This window comes from Anas platyrhynchos, chromosome 2 (genome assembly GCF_047663525.1).
Source record: "Anas platyrhynchos isolate ZD024472 breed Pekin duck chromosome 2, IASCAAS_PekinDuck_T2T, whole genome shotgun sequence".
NCBI classification, from domain to species: Eukaryota; Metazoa; Chordata; class Aves; order Anseriformes; family Anatidae; genus Anas; species Anas platyrhynchos.
Window position 1 is genome coordinate 81,111,125 of NC_092588.1, and position 22,854 is coordinate 81,133,978.

The 22,854-nt window shown below is 43.2% G+C and overlaps 1 protein-coding gene and 1 long non-coding RNA gene across 4 annotated transcripts in view; one reads left to right on the forward strand and one right to left on the reverse strand.

Moving 5' to 3' along the window:
* Positions 1-22,854, reverse strand: part of CDH6 (cadherin 6) — a 105,530-nt gene that overhangs the window by 63,711 nt on the left and 18,965 nt on the right. The gene's annotated exons all lie outside the window — the stretch shown is intronic.
* LOC106015951 (uncharacterized) overlaps positions 651-22,854 on the forward strand; it is a 30,078-nt gene continuing 7,874 nt past the window's right edge. The window contains exon 1 of one of the 2 annotated variants that reach the window (XR_011807756.1): positions 651-787. This is a non-coding gene — a long non-coding RNA (uncharacterized lncRNA). Of the gene's footprint in view, positions 788-888; positions 1,090-22,854 lie in introns of those variants that run through there. The other variant, XR_003495453.3, reaches the window with a different exon arrangement.

The following is a 22,854-nucleotide window of genomic DNA, read 5'->3' on the forward strand; positions in this document are numbered from 1 at the left end:
GTTCTCCCTTACAGGGACTTTCCTCACCACCCCCATTGCCAGCACGCCCCATTTCATCTGTGGCAGAGCAAAGCAGTTATCTTTCTTAAGTAGTTTTCTAGTCACCAGCTGCTGTTTGCTTCTTTCTCTCTGCTTGAGGCTTGATGCTCTCTCTAGTTGTCTGTGCTTTTTTGACAGTAACATATGGTAATTCCCACTCTGAACTTAGGAGAAAACAATTGGTAGGTGGGGCATAATGTACTGGACCTGGGAAGGGCAGAAATAGCTAAACTTTAGCTTTGTATGTGATCATTAAGTGCTTTCTTATTTCTTGTGGACTTCCACAGCCATTTACCATGGAGAAATGGATGTGGGCTGCTACCAATCAGCAATCCCTGTAAGGCTCAGCATATTGCGGGCAAGTGAACTCCATTTATGCAAATACGCTCCAACAGGAGCAATTAACAGGAAAATAGAGGAATGCCCATTAAGACTCATTTCATTACAAATGTGCTATTAAAAGAACTGTAGATTAGTAGGTCATGTCTCTTTTTTTTGATGAAAGAGTCTCTTATTTCTTTGATCATGGCAGTAACAGGCTGCACTAAAAGGCTATGGCTTCTTTAAAAGCCTCTTAACGCTACCCCTATTAACTGCACAGCTTAAGAAGCTGTAGCAGAAGGCAGGAGAGCTAATGTAGGTCTGCTGGCCTCCCTTCTCACAGCTCTTGATCCTCCCTGGGATCCCATTAAGGAGCTTGGAGATCTTCTCAAGCAAGACTAGATGGCCAGGAGTGGAAACACCTGTGGTGAGTCCTGGGTTCTCCTCACAGCTGGCAAAAGAAGTTGTAGCATTTAGGGGGATTGAGCCCTTTGTGAGTGATTTCAGAGTTACTAGGGCTGGATAATCACTGTTAAATGGGAATGAGGCATGCTCCCTGTTCATCTAGGGTGAATAAATACCATGCCATTACAGCAGGGATTTTCTAGCACTCTGCTCTCTAGGATATTCTTGTCCAAACAAGATGATCTCTATTCATAGTACAGCTCTAAGCTGGAACTATCTGTGATGTATCTCTAACCTGTATGGGAAATCAGCCCGTAACTTCAGGTGAGGCAAGAAACTTCACCACTTCACTGCGATCCAGCCATGGTGACTCATTACTTAACTGAGGTTTTGTGAACGCTGAGTGATGTTTCTGAAACTCTTGAAGTTCCCTGAATAGGAAACATGCATACTTGCTTTTCAAATCGCTAATCTGAGAGGTGGCTTTCTTCTTTGAAAGGGGCCTTTTAATATGTTTTTGCTAGTAATTTCATGTTTCTTAGAATATGAAAATGTATGAAAGAATAACGTTACTTGTGACTGAATAGCTTCTGAAGTATTTCATAATGCCACTTATGTCACTAGTTCTTTGAAAAACCTTAATGAGTTGTTTAATTAGGAATATTGAAGAAATTTGAATCACAAATTTATTTATTTATTTTCTGTCTCTTGGTGCACGCAGCTCAGTGTGCATATACCATTAACATCAAATGTTGTACGGGTGACTAAGCCCATGCTTCTGTTATTAAGGCATGCTTCTCTGGGCATTGAACCCCATGAGAAAACACCTCTTGGGGGTTTATGATCAGATCCCTGTAAGCATGTTGCTTCTTAGGAGTAAAGAAGTCTGGGAAACATTACTTGATTTGCCTTAAAACAATGGGTGTTCACAATGTTGTTAAGTTCTTTGCAATTGTAAGTGGTGAATATATATGTACATATGTGTATATATATATATAGTTTTTTTGGTTTTTTGTTTTTTTTTGAAGTCAGGTTTGTAATGGGGTTACTGAAAACTTCCCCTGTGTAATGGAGACTTGAATACGGTGTTTTGTTTTTAGATTTGTTCCAGCTAGACTCTGCTACTGTTTTTAAGGGAACGGATTGGGGAGTCATACTGCAACTCTTAATTATACTATTAATGCTAAATAATTATGCGATGATATATGCAGCAAGCTGGGGGTTAGAAATATCTAAGATAGTTCTGTCTTATGTTTTAGGCAACCAAAGAAGCTAATCCTAAATATACAAAATGGGCAATGCAAGTGGTTGTTCTTGGTCCAGGATTCAGAGGAACATTGCTCTGTGCAAGCCATTGAAGGCTGCAAAATTGGCCCTTGTTGCTCAGTGGAGTTTTGATTCTGAATTAACTCCATGGAGTAGCCAGGATTGATAGCCAAGATCAAAGAGAGAAAAGGATAAGCAGTTTGGGAGGAGCAGAATTAAATGAATCTGTTTCTGCATAATCTCTGCTTTCATGCCTGTAAACAGATGTCTCTGTTTAAAAAACAATGAGATACTAATCTGGACAAGAGAGACTGCCCTCTTATTTCTGAAATTCCTTTTCATCTAAAAGGTATTCCCCAAAGCAGTAAATGTTCAGGAAAAGTAATTTCAGTTATAAAAGGAAGTTGACCAACTGAAGTGTCAGTGCAGTCTCTGACACTGCTCTGTATCAGAGAGGGGTGAGTCTGCTGTTCTTCCATGACTGCAAAGAGTACTCTATGTCTTCAGTTTTAGCTTGAGAAAAAAATAAACTTCTCAGATACTTTTAAACATAGCAGTGTACAGAAATAACTGGCTTTGGTCTTGTTGAAAATGATGAGAATTTCCTGAATTTTGTATCACTGGAGCTAGTTTGTTGCTTTTTTAAAAAAAAAAAAAACATTTTTAGTTCTACAATTGCTTTTTTCAATAGCAGCTATTCCAGTTTTATTGGTAAAATTTCTGTTAGCCCAACTTTAATGACTACTGCAGAAGATGCTGCGGCTTAAATATTAAATGAAGTGATCAAACGTTTACTGACTGTACCTAGGGAAATCCATGCTTTTGCAACAAAATATGCATTTAATTAAATCTCAGACATTCCTAAAAATTGCACTTTTTTGCACCCACGATATGTCCCACACCAAAATCTTAAATATTGCATGAGTTGTGACTGTCGCCAACTGAGGCGGCTTCCTTCTGGAGAGATAAAAGCCTCCTTCCTGTCAAGGTCACTTAGCTTTGATCCCAAAGTCCTCCCACTTTCTGCTTTCCCATTTCCTTTTCACCTCTAATTATGGGGCAAACTGATGTAAGCTGAAAATTGTCAAATTGCCCTGAAGGCAAACATGAGTGTTTATTCACCTGTCTAAGGTATCCGCGTAGTCTCAATTACCAAGGAGTTCGATCACTTAATAATCCTTATTGTATTTATCCTCAGAGTCATTTGGGGAGAACTACAAAGCTAGCATTTCTGGAGATGGAAACTGAATAGATGTAAAGATGAGACCTTCAAAGGCATTTAGAAACCTAACTTACTGCAATCAGGTCAATGGAATTTAAGCCTCTTATCATATTATGTTTTAGCACTAAATAAAAACCAGAAGATAATATGGCCACCAAAAAATCTGGGGAATCATTGTCATTTGAGCATGGATAAACTCAAACATACACATGTGTATCTTCCTCACTTCTCTGTAAGATTTTATGTGTTTCTACTCAGGTCTTAACAAATTCTGTTTTTAATGATCTTTTCTTACATAAGCTCTGAGACATTTACTGTTTTATGTTTTTCACTTCCTGGATGAATATAGTTTCAAAACAAAATGAGAATTAACACCATCTACTTGTCTTAACAAAATGTCTTTTCAGTTATGTAAGCAATCCATAGTCTATCTCTTCTAACCAGAAATTAGGTTCTCTCTATTATTTAAAGCCCTTGCAACTTAGCAACAATGCATGGTTATGTATGTGCAGGTAATACAGGGGAAGATTACCCTGGAGTTATCTGCCTCTGCTCCCTCCCCATAACCTCTAACCAGTACCCCTTTCTTCTGATTTACTGCAGGTTATTTCACACTGCAGGTTGTAAGAGAACTTATTTTCAAGCATGGGCACGTATAAAGCAGCAGGGATTATCCAAGGTTCAGGCTGTCTATGAAAAAATATGGTATTTCATTAAATGGGCAATCTGAGATTTATGATTTTAGATTTTCATTCTTTTCTGTTTATAAATGCCAGATTGTCAAAAATTAGGAGACATTTCTTCTCAGAAAGAGCAGTCAGGCATGGGAATGGGTTGCCCAGGGAGGTGGTGGAGTCACCATCCCTGGGGGTGTTCAAGGAAAGGTTGGACGTGGTGCTTAGAGACATGGTTTAGTGGTGACATTGGTGGTAGGGGGATGGTTGCACCAGGTGATCTTGGAGGTAATTTCCAACCTTAATGAATCTACAAGAGTGTGACATATTGTCATTTAGTACCGTGTCCCAAGTGTTGAGCTTATGCGTGTGTATATATATAAATATATTATGCCTGTATCTGTGTGCTGTATACTATTTATGCAACTAAAGGCTATAGTAATGCTATTGTTAACAGTGGGAATTGAACTTTGATTTCAGTGCTGAGTGGTTAACGTGTTTCTGGCACATTAGTGACCAGGATAGGATGGAGGCTTAAAACCATAAGCTGCTGTTGCTTGAAATCAAAGCGTGGCTTTGTCAGATGTGAACAGAGCTGAGCAACTTCAGCTTGAAAGAAAACCTCAGGTGTTTTGGGGAATAAAATCTAACACTTTGATGGCAGTTAATTTGACTGTAACTGGAAAAAGATGGGGTAAACAGAGTTCTACTGACAGAAGTGTTTATGGCACAGCTAATTGGTACGTATGCTTGTTTGGAGGAGAGTGTGTGTGCACCAGCAGTGCCGGTGTGAACACAGCTCCTGCAGCCCTGTGCCTTAGGAAGCATGATGCTGCCCTTGTTAGCCACAAACTGCAGATTTTATTCTACCTTCACATAGGCTACTTCAGGCCTTGTCTGGTCTGAAGCTTGTTGTAGCTGAACCAGCAATTGCCCAATGGGTGAGTAATGTCTAATTTAGTTCTTGTGTTACCTTAACTCTGTGAAATTGCATGGTTTTAACCTGAAGAAATTACTGTAACTGAACTCGTGGACCTATTAAAAAAGTGTTAGCAACAAACTGCCCGAAAACCCCAAGCAGACCTCAGACCGAGGAGGAAAAAACTCTGGCCCCCAAGGGCGTCCTTCTCCCAGAAGGGAACCTGGGGCATCATAACTCACGGTGACTGCCCAGAAGAAAGGTGAGCATAACAGGGCAGAAAGGGGGAGGTACCAAGGAATTGCTGACTAACAAACTGAATTGGGTTATTAATGGGAATTAGCAAAGAAAATAGATAACATGGACAGAAAGTGTTAGTATCAACGTAACTGGGTGATAAATAGCTGTTTGCTTCATTTTGATTTTACTGCTGAAATGTTAATTAGGCTAACAATGAATGCTAATTGTTGGCTCCACGTACAAGGTGTGTGTTCCCTTGTGCCCATAATGAGACTTTGACTGTAGCACTCTGTGTCAGATGGGTAACTTTTGTGCAGCACAAGTGTGGAAAAAGGGAAACTAATGAGAAGTAGCGGCACAGAGAAGGAAAAGGAGTGGCAGCAGAGAGGTTCCTCGCTTGGCAGCGCTTCAGGGCTGGGATACAGCTGCTTATCCAGCTGCAAGCCTGGGACACAGCCAGGCAAGGAAGGCTCAGGGCACAGGTGCTCCTTTTCTTCACGTCTGCATTAAGCCCATGTCAGTGGCTTTCAGACATGCCGACAGCCCAGGGGTCAGGTATTTTATGAGGCTCCAGCCCACTGAGCACGTGCAGCAGGTGTCCCTCCCCATGCTGTCAGCAGGGAGCTGCACCCAAGGCTGGGCAGCGTGCGGTCACAAAGGCTGCCATCAGTGCTCACAGCATCGGATTATTTTATTTTTTTTCTCTTGAAGCAGCCCCCTGTCCTTATCAGTTTCACATCACTGGCACGAGCTCTGTGACAGAACCGGCAGCATCAAGTTGTTAGTTGAGACCGACTGAAAGTCGGTGCCACCTCTCTGAGGTGCGACCTGTAATTTAGAGGCCTGAGGGAAGCATGGATGAGGCTGACTTTACGCAGCCTTATTTTCTGGCGTTTTGGAGGCCTGAAGTAGCCCTGCACAGTCCTGAGGGAGCTCTGTAGTCCCTGCAGCTGCCTGTGCTCTGCTGCTCAGTCTCCACCTCCCAAAATGTCTGTAGCACTGCATCTAGGTGCTGCAGCCCAAGCTGTCCTGGTCGTGCTGCTCCCTGTGCTGGCACGTAAGTGAGCAGAGTCACTGATGTTCAGTTCCCATGCAAATGATGAAAACATGGGGAGAATGTCCTTCCTGGCTCAGTCTGGGGCTTTTAAAGCTCCCTTAACACCTCCTTAAACAGACCCTTGAGCAAACACTGGGAACGTGGGAGAGTGATGGATGGCTCCCTGTTTATGCCCAGTTGTGGTGTGCAATGTGATGCACGAGTTGGTTTTCTCAGTCGTGAGAGGGGGGGAAAAAAAAAAAGAAAATCAAAACAGCCCTCCAGACTGCATATACCTCACTGCTGTTGAATGCTGAAGACAGAAAGGGAGCACAGAGTATGGCATTTCAGTGGTGTCGCACACCCGTAGAGCTGACATGGGGAAGGGGACAGGATGGGGCCTCCCAGATAAAAGCACCTGAGCCACGCATCCTGGATAAGCATATAAAGGAAAATGAGCTGTCTCCAAGGAAAAATGGTAATGTCTGGCCTTCCCTCGCCATTCTTTCTCAAAGAGGGGAGTAAAATATATCACCCCTGCTTCAACTCTGCATATTCAGTTAAGCCTAACATTTTGATTTATTAATAGCACAACTTCCCTCCTCTGTTCCCCCAGGTAAAGAATTCAATCTTTTCAAGGAGGTGCACTTTTATGCATGCTTATGGGCAGGCAAGGTTCACAGAGGGTGACTCCCTACAAGAAATGTGTGTCTTAATGTCAATTTGTCTCTGCATTTGCTGGAGGACCCTGTAGTAACCTGGATGAGTACTTGCAGTAAATTGAGAACAAAATACGATGTCCTGGAAAGTATAGGCTAGCTTGAAACATGAGGGGAAAAAAAAAATCCTTGTCCCTGTTAAAATTAGCAAAGTTGTTACAAAATGGAGAGATTTCCCTTTGTGTTCCAAAGTAATTTAGAAATGATTTTTTTTCTTATTACAGCTGTTTGGTGAGTGGGATGGGAGAGAGACATAACTGATGAATGTGCTTGTCTCTGACATGGGGGGATGTAAGCACAGCCTGCGGCTGGGGGAGAAGGGAAGATTAATTGTCAGTTGGTCTATTGTGCGAAGCTTTGAGGAAAAACTTCTGCAGGGTTGCATCTACACTTCTAAACTCTTTTTCTTTCCTTGGATACATGTGAAAGTAATGCTCGCAGTTCTGGTAGTGGCAGGAAGGATGTTGAAAGGCGAAACTGCAGGAAGAAAATCAGAAGTAGAATGGGTCACTGTCTGACTGCTGAACGTTTCACAGCCTGGGAGGGGTAGGAAGGGAGCAGCAGACAGCTGTGGCTTGGGCAAACAGAATTTCCCCTGGGGCTTAAAAGGGAGCACAGGCTGGCACTGCATGTCTTCCAGTCACTGTGAGGGGGAGCACTGTGAGCCCTTTGAGTCTATAACCCTATTCCTTATACTTTTGGCTGGGTAACGTCAGCCTTGTGCCTGTGGCTCTCTTCTGCCTGCAACTACACTTGTTTTAGTCATTGTTAGTTTTTTTTTTTGGTTTTTTTTTTTGTTTGTTTGTTTGTTTTTTTTTCAAATTTGCTTTTAATTGCACTCTAAAACTATTGTTTCTAACTTTATTTTCATCCTCGCAGTGAAGAACACTGTGTGGCAGCAGTAGAGTAAAATCTATAAATTTTACTTGAGACAAGGAAAAACGCTCTGAACAATTTTTTTTAAACCTTTTTTTTTTCTTACTTGTTGGTTATTTATAGGCTTGATCTCCAACCCCACACACTAGCTCACCTCTGTACCAAACCACATTAAGTCTTAATGAGAAAATCTTTAGGGTGAGATCATAACAAATAAATAGCTATTTACCCACGAGTCCTCTCTGTTGTTTCTCTTTTGTGTATGTGTGTTGTAGCATTTCTGTGGCTGATAGGATCAAAGCAGTCTGGCTTTTGTATTCCCATAGCTGGTCACAGGCTATATGAACATTTTTCAAATGCAACCTTCCACCCAGGACATGTACTAGCTCTCAAGGAGGCATAAAGGAAACATCCCAATCCAATGACTGCTGCAGATGTGTTCAATAAAGGAAGAGCTGGAACTACACAAATTACCTTTGCTAAGCTGCAGGGTGCTGCAGAACTCCTGGAATGAGTTTCTCCCTGCCACACTTTTCATTCTCTCTGCTGGTTGTGAATGAATACAAATTAAGACGAAATCCCTCAAAGAGGTTATAGGCCTATACAAATATCTTACAAGAGAATTGGACTGCTCGTACTGCTTATTTTTTACATTGCTATAGTTTTAGGAAGAAGGGGATGTTACCTCTTTTAGAAACCTGTATTGGTAGGGGAGGAAACTGAGACATTCAGCACAGCTGACTGGCAATTTCATTACAAGTCTTGCAATAATCAATATTTTAATTAAAGCCCCAGCTCCTGGAGATAGGTTATTGTGTGCAAATCTTCATTTTCATTTAGGAAAGCATGTTTCTAGCCTGATGTTTGCCAAATAACACTGGAAAATATAACCTGTGTCCCAGCCACCCAAAAGCTAGAATGCAGTGGAAGCAAATCTGTCCTTCTGATGTTTTTTCATTGTTTGAGACAAAATACCTCCTGTGTTGAAAGCCCAACTCGTTCATGTTGGGGCCAGGCCCCAGGCTTTTAAGCATGGCATGGTTAACTCTGGGCACTTAAACTGAAGATCTGAAACATGCTGAGACTGAGAAGAGCAGAAGGAAGGGGCCATGGTAGCCTGGAGTGGAGTGAAGAGGGGAGAGGGATGCAAAATGCCTGCTGAGATCAGGAGGAACAGAATAGTTGTAGCAAACTCTGTCCGCTAGCTGCGTCCCCAGGAGGAACAAAGACATGCTCTCTGCCGGAGAGTGAGAAACTAATAGGGAAAAATTTCTGTATAACTTCTACGGAGGAAAACATCTTAGAGATTGATTTGCTCCATCTTTTGTCTTCAAAATACCATTGAACAGTGCATTCAATACTGCCAATAACACGTGAGCCCTGGTTCCAGTCTATACACAACCTGGGCTCTCTCCAGACCTAACCTCCCAGCCCACTTCTTTCACCTGTGGCATCCTCAGCTCTGCAGTGTTTTAAGAAATCTACCTGCTGCTTCTTCTCTGGCAGAGGTGCAAAGGAGCTGGTCGTCATTTGGCTTTGTAGGTGTGGAGGCAGCATTTTAATTGTTCCTCTGCACATACAGGTCTATTTTACTTCTCCTAGCAACTACTTTGTAGGTTCCCTCCTGCTGCATAACCCTGGGACATGAGACCAGCAGTCTACCCACGAGTGAGATGTTCTCCTATAGTTTTCTTGCTGTTTGTAGATTTTCTATGCACAATCAATTTTAAATTGTTATAAAAAGAACCAATGTGAAAGAAATCCAAAACCCGTAGCGAAGTGTTGCCTTTAAAACTAACAGCATTTTGGCTCCAGGCCAAGCAAGCTGAGAACAAATGGAAGAAAAATTCTCTTAAAATATTTAACATTACAAATGGGATTATATTGGATTACAAATAATCAAATATGTCTGTTTATTTAAAAAAAAAAAAAAAAGACATGCACGTCAAGTGCAGTTCTGTAGCTTGTGTGTTTGCTACTAGCCAGTAGTTTAGCAAAAGCCTCTTATGGGTCAGCAAATGATACTTTATTCTTTACTGTTTTTTTTGACTCTTTCTGATGTATTCAGAGGATTCTTGCATGGGTTTCCAGAAGAGTGGTGTGGGATCCGTACCGAGTTAGCAAATGGTGATTTCTCCTTCCTTCCCCAGTTGATGAACCATACCATGTTACACATACAACAACGGCCGTGGACCGACTTTTTTTGTTGTACCAAATTGTTGGTGTGCATGTATCCGACTGAACATGTAATCTGCTCAGCCACAAGCTGGCAACATAGGTAATTTGAAGCCTTTTTTCTCCCAAATGTGGCTGATAAGTGTCTACTTATATAATTGGCAGAGTTTGGGGAACAAGCTATATTCATTTGTTCTCTTTTAAAAAGACCAGTACATCAGGAAGATAAAAAAAAAAATTAAAAAGGCAAAAGGAATGTAGTAAGAGTGGTTATTATGTGGGACTTTTAACAGATTAGTGACAGTTGAGAGACAAAGAGGGTTGAAAACTGCAAAAGCAACTTCCAAATTATGGAAGTGATGTTTGTCCAACCCCTGAAATAAGATAGTGAATAGTATCAGTTCACGAAGTCTGGACAGGAGCACTGGGGCCCTGAAGCTCAATATTGAGAGCCTTTGAACCTTTTCTCAGCTGCCAGCTGACCCTAGAGGTGCCAAAATTCCCCAGGCACTCGTGTTTCTGCCATCAAAGCCCTCCAGGTGCGTGCACTTCTGCTACTGAGAAAGGGCAAAATTATGCAAATCTGATGCAGGCAGGCAATGTGGCAGCTAATGCTTGGCAGCATTCACGAGCTAGACCCTCCTTTTCCTATTTCCCCTCAGGAGCCCCAGCTGGGACATCAAAATGCATCTACCAAATCGGAACAGCTTTCTAGCCTGTTTCCCACCTCCAGCCCCCAAGCTCTGGTGGGGCTCTCTGAGCTGGATCCTTTTCAATGTGCTGAGGCTGCGTAACGTGCCATAATATTCACAGCAGAGATTAGCACCCAGGCTGTCCACCTGACTCCTATCCACCAGACCTAAGCCTCCTTTCCCGTCTTTCTTTGGCCCAGTAGCAAAAGGAAACTTTTGGCTCAAGTTCCTTCTCCCATCTGATTATTTCCCTCTTCCCTGCTCCTGCCTAAGTGGGTAGAGCACAAACTGCGTTGCAGCCCTGCCTTACACAACCCAGCGGGCTCAGACGGGGGAATGAGGTCTCATCCACATGTTCTTTCTGCTGCAGCTGTGTTGGCTTAAGAGCTTTTTTGTCACCAGACACTCATCTGCACACCCTGCCAGGAGAGGAGCCCGTTAGCTGTACTACTCCTTAATGCATTTCAGCTGAAATAAACTCAGTGCATCTTGCAGATCTCAAGCAAACCCCTACAATCTGGATCTGAAGGAGGTGAGGAGGGCACTCAGGAGGGGTTTATCCTAAGAGGGGTATCTGGGACGATGGCCAGCAGATGGAGGAGTGGTCTCTCCTTCACCCGCAGCATGCAGCAAGAGGAGCACGGAGGAGCAAGACCTCAGCTGCATCGTGCAACGGGGCCATTGCAGCTTCTGTGCAGAATAGATGAAGGGACTGAAGTGTGTCTACGCCCCTGTGCTTGCTTCTGTTTTCTGGCCTGGTCCACAAGATGCCAATTTAGCTATTAAGGTCTAACAGCAAAATGGAAAGCTCAATTATAAAAGATGAAATGTTGTGTTAGAGGTTAATAGAACGGTCAGATAAACAACTCAGTTGTTGTATTTCATCTCCCTATTACCAAATGACTGGTTTGTCACTTGTATGCTCCCACCCTCCTCTACTCGCTTTCCATGCTATTTTTTTTTTTTGCTTGTAATGCAGCTGATTTATATATGATCTTTCTTCTCTTTGAAGATAACAAAATATAACTAAGACTTAGCTACATTGCTTTAGCTAAAATATCTCCTGTCCTCTTATCCCTCAAACCACATCTCTTGCTTCAGTCATGCAGAAATGGATGAAATGGGAATCGGCTTGGGGGATTTAATCACGGTGCCGAAAGGCAGGGAGAGCCCTAGGGATTCGGCACCCTCTTTTAGCCGTGTGACGTTGACACCGGAGAAATTTGAGATGAATGTATTTGATAGAAGGGAGCCTGCACATCATCTCCATTAAAATCCTCACTTTTTTTCCAGTTTCACTGCATACTCCACACTTAGACACTTCTGCCAGAGGAGTTGAAAAGCACTTTAAAGGCACTGAGTGGAGCCTCGCAACACTTCTTTATGCTAAGTGCTATCTTTATTTAAAAGATTGAAGGGGGAAGCAGAAGAGGGAAGGGAAGCCAAGAGGGATTAGTGCCAAGAGGGACTTACAAAAATACTTGCGTGAGTTAACTTAATGGGAATTAGGCACCAGGCTGACTTCTGTGCATCCCGAGAAGGCATCTCGCTCCCATGGATGAGCTCCCTCAGGGGCTTTTGCAAGTCTCTTGAACTAACATTGTATCTCTGTAAATCTCAGAAGATTGTGTCAAGCCTGAGCCAACTGTGATTAGTGCTGAACATTTCTGCCTCTCATAGACTTGAAGCAAATGGGATTTGGGGCTGTAGAAGAAGCAACCCTGTATGTCTCTAAGGGTTTGACAGCGAGCCTGAATAACCCAGAGGCTTGCCATCCTAGCGTACCAGCCAGCTGCGTGTGCTCACACACGAGAGGTCCACAGGTGTGCCCAGGGTCATTATTTACCTGGTACTGAGAGTGGCCCAGGACAGCCCCCAGAAGGTGAACACCTCTGTGGGGCCATGCACATGCTCATCCATAATGGAACGGGGATAAAATCTGGCTCAATTCAGGGCAGCCATGGGGATGGTGCTGCTTCTTGGCATAGGTAGGGGAAGGGCAGGACAGGGCAGGAGCCAAGGCAGTAAAGGCTACGGGGAAGCAGCCTGCTCCCCCTGAATTACTGGGATATCTGGTGGCTCTGTTGTGGCAAGCAGTTCGGAAATGCTCAGTATTTGCAATGTAAGGCTTTCTTCTTTTCCCGATCCCTTGATCTCTGTGATTACACAAGCCTTTTGAATAAGAGGATATGCTTTAAAACCTTATTGTCTTTTCAAAGCCGAAGCAACGTCTCCCTCCCCATAAAATATCAGCAAGACAAGGGATAGTATAAGGTAGAGATTGAATGATACGTAGACTGCTACATCCCCAGAGCATATACCTAATGCTAGTTCACTGCAGACGAGACACTGTCAGTTGTTTTGAAACCTCTTCATACATTTTACAGTGTGCTGCAAAAGCAGCAGGCTTGGCCCCGGTGCTTCTCTGATCACGAAGCAAAGAGAAAAGCAACAGCAGAAATGAGAGCTATGTCTGCTGATACAGGGAGCACTATCTAACCTGCTGGAGCACTGCTGATAGGGGCTGCATGCAGAAGTGTGTGTGTTTGCTCAGGTGTGAATATATGCATTGCCTCCCTTTGTTTACATGGATGCTTTTGTTTCCTGTGTTTATACAAGCTTGTTTGAAAGGCTGGCACATCTCATCTTTGAAGCTGTGAATCCCTCAAATTCCATCCAAACACACTGCCAGCAATCCACAGCTGTACACAGCAAGAGCAAGTGAATAAAACAAGTGTAACTGGAAGGAAAGCAATGCTGCTTTGCTCTCGTGTGAGCTTTCGCTTTAGTCCTGTGAAGGACCCAATTTAGCAGAGCACTTTACTTTCGAGCTGTATACTTTTACTGAAGACTGCTACCAGACCTAAAGATAAAGATGTACTTGAATGCTTTGCTGAATTGAGGCCTAAGCAGCAGAGCATTACAGAGAAAATTTTGATCATTATCTAAGAAATGATGGGCTGGCATCATGCTGATGGAAGTACTTTTTCAATACACATAAAACAGTAGGGATTACAGGCAGGTGAGGAATGGATTTTTGCATCTTATCTCTCACTCATTGAAATAAATGGCTTTATGTTTCCAGCAAGTTTATTTAACTTACTCCTTCCAAACAGGCATTTTGGGTAGGCAAGAAGTTGAACGAACTCCTCTAATTGTTTAGCAAGTTTGGGGCAGCCTCAGTTTTCCTCCAGCAACACATCTGTAAGTGTGATGGAAGGCTCTGTGTAGGAAGTTTCGCACTGAGACTTCCCCTTTGCCAACTGGAGAAGAACATTTTCTCTTACAGCGTGCTGGCAGATCAGGCGTGCGGTGACTCTCTTTATCGTCGATGCTGGAGACCCCTGCACCTTGCCTTTCCCAAAGTACCGAGCCTTTGTGAAACTGGGTAAAGCAAACAATCGTCTGGTAACGTAGATGTCTTCCTGGGTTAACAATTTCCCTTGCAGGGAGAGAGAGGGGATGGGAGAATTTGAATTTGAATGTGCCCCCCACTCTGCACACACGCACGCATACACACCTCCTGCCAAAAGATGCATCTGGTTCTATAAAAATCCCGGATCCTCTTGCATGAATGCAATCTGAAGTCATAGGTTTGCATAAGAACCAAATCCTCAGCCAGAGGGCTGTGAAGTATCTGTCAGCTTGTCAGCTGGATGCATACAGAGTGAGCTATTTAGGGCTGATGTTGCTGCTTGGAAGACAGGGACTCGGTTACCTTTTTTCTTTGGTGCACCTGTGGCCTGCCTTGTCTATGCCGTAAGACTTCTTGCTTTTACCTCGCCTCATTTGAGCTGAGGGCAGCCTCGTAGCAAGTGGCTAACATTCGGCTGCCCTAACCCTCGTGGGAGGCAAACCTTTCCCTGGGAATGCTGAGGGAACGCGGTGCCTTGTGAGTGGGGTGGGGAAGGAGAGCCTGACCAGTGTCAGGGAGAGAGGCCCTTTTAGTCAACAAAGCCAAGAGATGTGTGCCTGACCCAGCTGGTCTGCAGGGAGGTGGCCTGGGAAAGGTCTGCTTTTATAAAGGAAGCATCTGCAGCAACACAAGGGCCATGTGAAATAGTGAGAGGTGGGGTTCACCAGATCCTCCCACGCTTGCCTCAGGCAATGCATGCTCTGCTTTAATTTCTGGTTCAAGCAGCTATGGGCTTTGAACAAAACTTCAGCCCATACTATGCAGGTTAAGCAAATAGAAAATCAGTGTAAAGTTGACCATATCTTTCTGCAGATAATTGCCTTCATAACAGAGGGCATTACTGAGTTTCTACCCTTTAAAAAAAAATAAAAGGAAGAAAATGAACCATGCTTTTGGTCCCACTGCCTCTAGATCAGCTACAGATGTCTACAAACTTTCAGGATATTACGCAGAAGAGACACTGCAGTCCTATAACAGTGATGGTGTCAGAATTACTTCCTAGATGCAGGTGCTGGCCAGCAAACCTGAAATTAAATCTCACTGTGATGTTCTTTATCTTATTGCACTGAAACAAATGGGATAGTGGTTCACTGCTGACTCTTTCTCAAAGTGTGGTCTGTGACAGCGATCTTGGAAACGGGTCTGCAAGGCGAGCTCTCCCATTCCTGCTCTGAAGTGCTCTAGGAGATTAAAAACAGTGGGATGGAGAAGGAGAGGTTGCTGAGCAGTTAATGGCACTAGAATGGGGAGATTGCATGTTGTGATGAACATTGCCATAGTTTGTGACCTTGCCTGGTGCATGCGGTGCTGATTATATGAAAGGATCAAGCAGATGTGAAGGAAAATCGAGTTTCATCTCCTCCCAGCTATCACAGGCCCTCTTTGGTAAGTGGAGGATTATGATACTTTAGGAAAATAATGTATCTATCTGTGTGTGGCTGCAATAATGATGGATTTTTTATATTTTTCCCCCAACCAAAGTAACTGTGATTGATGCAGCTGGATGCAACCTATAACGAACACTAAGGTTAATTGGAGCCAAGGGCACAGCAGTCCTTAAGTAGCATTATTCTGTGGTGCACTCATGTGCTGTCATTAATTTTCCTATTTGTTTGACTTTACAAAAACACACAGAAAAAAAAATATCTGAAAAGAACAGAAAAAAGAGCTCAATTATACCTCTTACAAGGTAGTACTGAGGATGGGGAGGAGCTGAATCACCCAAGTGCTTGATGACATTATGCTTTTGTACAGCACAACGCCTCCAGGTAACTGGAGAGAGCATACTGTGCAGTGGCATTTGCTACATCTGTGTTCTTCCGTCTCTTCTAGCTGGTGCATTAAAAGGCTGGGCATCATCACACTGCCAGGCCACAGGTATTTTTAATACAGCAGAGTTCAGCCTGAGTCAGAATCTGAACTCCCGATGCAAACACCAGGACAATATGTGGAACATAGGATGAAAGCCATTTTGTTGGATGAGAACAAACAGGTGGCAGATCTAGACTGGTGTCACTCCTTTGAAGGTGGCCAGCACTGGGTAAAGGAGTGGTCACAGATCCCAGCAACAGGCTGATGTGGGGGTGATCTGCCTTCCATGTGGGGATCCTGGTTTGGTAGAAGTAGAGACTGCTCTGAACTCTGAAGATCTGCGGTGTTTACGGCCTTTCCAAAAGCAGCTGTGGGGACCTTAGAGCATTCTCATTCACAGACAATTTTTTCTGGCCACACACATCTCCAGTTCCCTTTTGGATGTTACTGAAATTGGGTTTAGCAGAATTATGTATTGCAGTGGCTCCTGCAGTACAACAGTTTCATGTTGCATGAAAAAAACATTTCCTCTCCTCAGTATTTATTCGCTCTGGGAGTGGACCACAAAGCTTTGTGTTGTGGAGCATACTGCGAAGGGCAGAAGGTAGCGGGAATTACAACAGACGTGAATGAGGACTGATAAATCACAGAGACCTGACAAAGGATGTTTGTCTCTGCTGATCCCACAGTGTTGCACAAATATGCAAGACAAGTCAAGCCCATGAAACACGTGAAACATTGTACGCTTGTCAGAATGCTCCAAACAAAATCCCACCAGCCTACTGCCTCCCCTCCCAACAAACAATGCGGTGCAAGATCTGTTGCTTTATTACAGAAGTCAACAAGTCAGAAATGATTCATATCCTTATGTAAAGTAGATTTTTACAAGGTTTTGTTTGAATGAATGGTGATTGCCAGAAATTGGCTATATTAGGACATGTATAAGAAAAGCTTTCAGTGTAATATAAGCAAGGTGGTAAACTAAGTTCAAATTAAAAGTAAAATTAGGTCCCTGTTATCTATCTGAAGTGATATCCTAATTTCTGATACCTTTGCAAGATTTTGGGGCAACCAGTAACGTGCAAGGTACAAAAATTCATTCCATGATAACAGACAAATAATGATGTTTGGCCATCAAAAATAAATATACACAGCAGGAAAAAATGACAGGCATCTCTGTGCTGCCTACATGCAACTGTGTATGGGTGCTTTTTCACACTTGGACCCTTGCAACATATTGCATGTGAGTGAGGGAGAGGAGGAAATGGAAGCGGGGGCAGGATTTTTGCATGTCGTAGATACTGTTAGCAGATTTTTTGACTCTTTCCGTAAGACCTTCTGCCTGCTGTGCTTCATACATGAGAAGATTTCAAGATCCTTCCCTTGCTATCACTTGTTCTAACAACTATGTGTGCCCCGATAAGACTGTTTTCTTGGACATATTCTTATTAGTGCTCTTAAACATGATATGCCTCTTTTGGCTCAGCTGCAGCACAGAATTGTAGATGCACTGGGAAATTAGGACATAGCTAGGGTTTTCCAGACTACTGAAAACAGCTAGACTTCTGAAGAAAAGCAATTATTATTGCTTTTAGATTAGTCCTTTCTTGGGAAACATGGTGCCCTGCCACAGTGTCCAGTATCACATAGAAATTTATTGGGTGGGCAGTAACTTGTAATTGTCAAACCAATAAACAATGGAAAAAACAGGAGGGGTGAGGAGTGGCAAATAAAATTCAGGCTCCTGAAAATCATTTCCGAGTCTATTTCACATTCAGAATTTTAATTATTCATCGAAAGAAACCAGAATGACTGACAGGATTACAATCCTTTTTAGTGGGCCCTAAAAAGCAATCAAGATATTAACTCTGCTGGTTTTGCTCATTTGTTTTTTTATGTTTTAGTTTAGTGTGGAAATGTAATTAGAAAGTAAGAAAAAAAAAAAGGTCCAATTTGAGACAATATATTCCTTAGTTGTTGTTTTTGTGTATTACAACGATAGTAGAGCAGTGTTCACCTGTTGTAAAGGCCTGTATTTTATAGGGGGATATATTGATGGGACATAAGAAATAAGACTTGGGGCAGTACATTACCACAACGAGCAATATCTTGCTTTTGGCCACTATCAAGTGAAACTATTTTATCATGCATCTCTCAGCTCCTCAGTATGACGTTACATGATCCAGCAGAAACCATATGGTACAAACTCCTACGCAGCTGCAAAGCATTCGGGCTTTAAAATGAGTGCCACGAATCTTTCTGCCAATGCTTTGTGCTTCTAGAAATGATTACAAAGTCGGTGTTGCACAAAGGGAGCACAGGGGAGCGTGATTCATTCCAAGCAGTGGCTTTAGAGCAGCTTGGGGAGTAAAGGTAAGGTTAAAGGTGGCTTTAAGTCCTTCTCATACACCACTAGTCCTCACTCAGTTTCTGCCAGATCATACCCTTGATCTCTTCCTTTCCCTTACTGCAATGTTTTGCCATTTTTAAGCTGCTTCTGCATGTTCTCTGGGTCTCAGGTGGGCTACAGGATGTAGCAAAGGGTGAAGTGCGCTGTGCACTCCTGCAAACTAGATGTCTATTATGGAGAGACTTGTGATTATGGGAAAACTAGACTCAGTGCCCCAAATGATTCCTTTTAGTGCTATGCTCCCAGGAAATTCGGCAATATTTAGAGTAGCCTGAAGGCTATTTTAAGTTGTGCCAGCTGCTAAACACAGCAGGGATGCACCAGGACAATAAAGGACATTTTAGACCAAGCCCTGACTTACATTCTCTGCAGAGAGTGTGATTTAAATAAATAAATAAATGCTAGAAAAGCTTGACTCAGTCTGTGAATTCACCTATTTTGGGATAAGCTTTCCAGGGCTGAGTTTAGGCTGAGGACAGATTTATACTGGAGGAACAGTGACAACCTGCACTAATGCAAATAGAGTCAGGCCGTGGAAAGGGACTAACAATAGCAGATTTATTTAAGGCTAAAGATTGATATTTGTGACCTAGCTGTCTGGAGGCTGAGCTTTTTGGTAGCAGAGTTTTTGTTCATTAAGCCGACACCTTAACCCATTTACAGTCCCCAGTAACGCAACTCAACTGCACGGGTGCTTCACCAAGCTATTTGGAAAGGGGGAACAGCCCAAGGCTGGACCCCGGCTGCCGGCAGCCCCCGCTTGAGGTCGCTGCAGGCTCGGCTGAGGCACGGCCCGGCCCGGCCCGGCCGGGCACGGCACGGCCCCGACCCCTCGGGCGGGCTCCCGGCGGCCGGGAGGGGGAAAAGGGTCTCGGTGAGTGGCAGACGCTTCGCAAAGCTGCTGCTACAGCAAGCTACGTGCACCTCACCGCTTCCTAGGCGTGTGCTTAGTGTGACAAATAAAATAAATAAATAAATACAAAGTTTTCCTTTTTTTTTATTATTATTATTATTTTTTTTTTTTTTTTATTTTTATTTCTATTTCTTTTGAGTGCTCAGCTGGAAGCACGGAAATTAGCATGGAGTGAAATATTTATGGGAGCTTAACGCAGTTTAAGAGCGTTATTTTCCCTGCCGTCAGGCACCAAGGCCAATTAACTATTTCCAATGAAGTGGCCTAAAACAAAATAACGTGCGGCGAGAAATAGCAACTGCACGGTTATAGCTGGGCTGTGCAGCGAAGAGAGGCTGACCCCGAACGCAGAGGTGAATGATTCTCTGACAGCAAAACATAAAGCTGCTATAGCACGAAGAGGCAACAACTGGATGAAATCACATTGGGAATCAACGCTATTAAACGCCGCTCTCCTGAAGTGCCGTTTGCTAATCACAAAGCCTTTTGGTTGTCTAGGTGTGCCTCATACTGCCTCAGGTCCTGTGGCATGCAGCACAGAGGGACAGACTCCTTCCTGCTCATCTGCCGCGTTACAAAGTTTGGTCGTGTTCTGCGAGGCTCTGATAGACAGCACAGCTGAATGTATACAGCAAGAGAAATGCATCCAGTTTTGTCTCTGAATGACTCGAAATTAGCTACTCATCTGTCTCACAAAGGCCGCGGCTATGTGTTTTATTACTCCACATTTTTCAAAATTACATTTTACAATGTCTAGCGTTTTTGACGTCTGAACATTTGGAGCTGGAAGTTTGCGCCTCGGATGGGGAAGAAAGTTAAAATTTCTCTGAAACGGATGAGGTCATGTTTACAGACTCACAACCAGACTGTTGCTTGTGCTGTTGTTTGCTCTTCGGGGTTGGGTTGACAGTCTGACTGCCATGGTGACCCTCTGGAAACCTGGCAGCGTGCAGCAGCACTTCAGCAACTGAGAAAGACAGAAAGCTAGCGCTAGATTACAGGATAGCTCATAGCAAGGCAAAAACTTTGGCCGAAATCCCGCAATCCCAACGGCTGCATTTATTTTTCACATTGATGATTTATGATCACAATTTTCTCCCACTTTGTAATGACACCTCAGGTAAACTGTCTTGCTCACCAAGCAGAGCGTGGCTGTAATGGGGAGGACAAGTGCACCGCAGTCTCACTGGCGAAGCCTGACAAAAATCTTAAGATGTTCTGATGCTTTCGGGTGCTGAAAAAACAAGCTCAGAGTGGCTTTCCAAATGACAAATGTTTTCCTGGGAGCCCAGGATGAATATATACAGCAACGGTTATTTTTCAGCTGCCATTTTTCACGGTTCAACCAACTTTGAGTTATTTGTGCTGGAACAGTATCTTAAAGAGACCTAAAAAGGAGTTGTTTTCAAGGTATGTTGTAACAATCTTCCCTAAGATCATTACATGCAATGATAGGATCTTCCTTAAGCCTTTCTGAATGATAAGCAAAATTCTCAGAGTGGCTACACATGTAAGTGCTTGAGACTACTTGTGTCCCTAAAAATACACCCATGCATATGTATTTGCAGAATTGCGATCATCTGGTCTAACTGGAGTCCACTGCAACTGTTATTAAATATACCGATGACTTTGTCTTGCTGTTACAAGAAGCAGCAGCAAGTTTAGTTGCAATTCAATGAGATTTTTTTTTCCAAACACCAGAGAAGAAGGAGCTTTGCCTTGAACTAGCACTCAGGTTTGACAGCGCTCGAGAGCTGTCTCCTGAGCTCCTGCTGGGGTCCAAGCCTGGCGTAAAGCAGCACTCAGTGCTTGCTGCCTGCCCTCACTGGGGGTCAAACTCTGTCTGCAGCACGGGGCTGTGCAGCGGGCTGCAACGTGCAGAGCCCCCAGCCCTCCCAGCTGCTGCCCCAGCACCGCTCCGCACGGTGCCTAATTCATCCTGCTGATAGGCAGCGTTCATCAGCCCGGAGGTGGCACGGGGCTGGTGCTGCTCGGCTGCTGTGGTGGGACCCCTGCCCAGCGCAGCGCTGGACCCTGGCACAGGAACCAGCAAGCGCTGGGATCTGTGGCATGGTGCCAAACCGCCCCGTGAAGATATTCTCATCACCTTGGTATCGAAATCAACAGCACTGCTATCAAACACCGCCTGGGAGAGACATCTGCTATCTAAATGGGTTGTATCAGATGAAAGGAATCGAGGCACGAAAATCCAGCACTTCACTTTTTCCTAAAATAATCAGTACTTTTAAGCAGTTTATCTGTTTATTAACAGGAAGGTTTTAAAACATTTTGCTTGAGCTGACATTCTTTAATTATAATATTCACACTGCTGAATATGCAGTCACACCAGCAAAAGCTCCATTGTGAAAGAACACGCAGATTCAATCTGTTTCTTTCTGTATATTTTTCTAACTTGTTCATGTATTTTTTCCATTCATAATTATTTTTTGTTTGCTTCTCATATTTCTTCTTAAATGTATGTGTGTTTTTTTTTTTTCTTCTTACTCTGTTGTTCCACTTGAAAACACCAGGATTAGCATGCAGATGTTTTTTTGATCAGAGACTTTTTTTTTAATCATTCCCATTTTCCACAGCCTATTTGGATAGCTGGGGATTTTTTTTTCTTTGTTTGTTTTCAGCCCTGTCTTGTTGCTTTTCTTCTGATAAATGCTTTACCCTAGTCTTCTGAGTGTAAACACCTTCTGTTTGCTATTGTTTTCTTAAGACAGCATTTTAGAAAATAAACTCTCTCTTCTAGTTAAATACCTCATGGGCTATGCGAACTCTACCAATAATCTTATATCTTCCATGTTTTTGGTGCTTTACTAACCATGAAAGCTTAGGTCAAAGTGATACGAAGGTTTTGCCAAAAAAAAAGGGGGGGGCGGTGAGGAAGAGGGGAAGGGATGACCATGTCTGTCTGTTGTAAAATTGCATTTTAAAACCTGTAAAAATTGCTTTCAGAATTCTCCTTATAGGATTTACTGAATGTAGAGTAGGTTGAGGAGAAAAGAAAGGAACAAATTTTTATTTTGCATTTCTTACAAAAGAATAATCCCCTCTTTAAATCAGCACCAACTGAAATTATGGCTGTCTTGTAATCTGCAGGCTAAGTTTCACAAGGGTTGAATTACACTTAATTTTTAGAAAGCTGAGAGGAGAAAAAAGGTGTTCATCAGCTTAGCCTGGGGAAACCGCCACCAAATGCCACTTACGCATTGACCAGCCGAATGAACACAACCCAGGTTGTTATCATCCACGAAACTGGCAGCATCCACCGTCATTAAATCTGTATTATAAACATTGAAGAGGTTCAGAAATGCCCTCTCTCTTGCATTAGAACAAGTAATCAATGGATTTTACAGGGCTGGTATTTCACTATAAATTTTTAATGTTGAGAAACTAAAGTTGAGGTGGGGGTTGTTCCATAACCCTGAACATTGCCAGTAACTAGGGTTTCCACCACTGCCATTTATTAGCTACATATCTTTTTACGAACTCTTCTGCCTGAAGGAGGAGAGGGAAGCTGGTCTGTATGCCATTCCTCCCAAGGAAAAGCCGCGTAAGATCGCTTCAGCCAAAATTACCTTCAATGATGTGTGCTGGGCAAGCTCAGAAATGCCATGAACTTTAGTTGTGTGGGAGCTTGGCCAAATCAACAGAATGAGCTGCTCGTTTCCAAAGTTCATTTAATGTCTCAAACTTTGTTGGTTAATAGCT